The sequence below is a fragment of the Bison bison genome, unplaced genomic scaffold, assembly GCF_000754665.1.
Source record: "Bison bison bison isolate TAMUID 2011002044 unplaced genomic scaffold, Bison_UMD1.0 scf7180017848588, whole genome shotgun sequence".
NCBI classification, from domain to species: Eukaryota; Metazoa; Chordata; class Mammalia; order Artiodactyla; family Bovidae; genus Bison; species Bison bison.
In genome coordinates, this window is record NW_011479161.1 from 13,468 (window position 1) to 14,369 (window position 902).

At 45.8% G+C, this 902-nt stretch overlaps 1 protein-coding gene across 1 annotated transcript in view; it reads right to left on the bottom strand.

Annotated features, from left to right (window-relative positions):
• LOC104992583 (androgen receptor-like) overlaps positions 1-902 on the bottom strand; it is a gene marked incomplete at its 5' end in the record, with an annotated part of 8,699 nt that overhangs the window by 4,127 nt on the left and 3,670 nt on the right. The gene's annotated exons all lie outside the window — the stretch shown is intronic.

The following is a 902-nucleotide window of genomic DNA, read 5'->3' on the forward strand; positions in this document are numbered from 1 at the left end:
CTAGCTTCATTGACAGGCTGAGCAGGCCTGATACTGGCTGGGTGGAAGCTCAGAATCCTATCTCAGAGAGATCTTGGCTGGCCTAGAGAAAGAGGGAAAAGAAGAAGCAGATAGTGTAGAAGCATTTAATGCAGGCTGGAGCCCATCTAGAAAAAGGAAGTGTTTAGACAATGAAGTGTTAGTTGGTCAGTGGTGTCTGACTCTTGCGACCCTATGGACTGTAGCCCATCAGGCTCCTCATGTCTATGGGATTCTCCAGGCAAGAATACTGGAGTGGGTAGCCACTTCCTTCTCCAGAAGATCTTCCCGACCCAGGGATTGAACCCAAGCCTCCTGCATTGCAGGCAGATTCTTTACCATGTGAGCCAACTCGGGTAGTATCACAAATCATTGACCAGAACAGTGCTGCTCCGAGCTCTTTCTTCCTAGAGAATTTTTGAATAAGATCTGCTGAGTCTTGGGGTATGGCCTTGCTCTGAGCTCTACTGTGCTTCCAAGCCTTTGTTGATGATAACACTGCAGTATTTTTACCACTGAAATTGTGATCCTGACATGAAGGATTGCTATAACACTGCTGAAGGCCCCAGGAACAGAGACAGTAGGGAAAGGACGGAAGAAAGGCAAGGGAAGGAATTCAAAGGAGAAAGGAATAAGACATGAGGAGAAAGGGCAAATAGAATGGGGGACAGCTAATGGAAAGAAAGGGATAGAAAGTGCAGGGTAGAAAACAAGGTGCAGGGATGGAATCCAGGAGGTGAGCAGAGGTAGGTGAGATTAAAAGAGAGTAGATGAATATTAGAAAAAATGATGGAGCACAGTGCCTGGCACATAATAATTGCTCAAAATGTGATACGTTGGAAGGTGCCATTGTTACACTATTCACTGTTCTACAGATGAAGAGA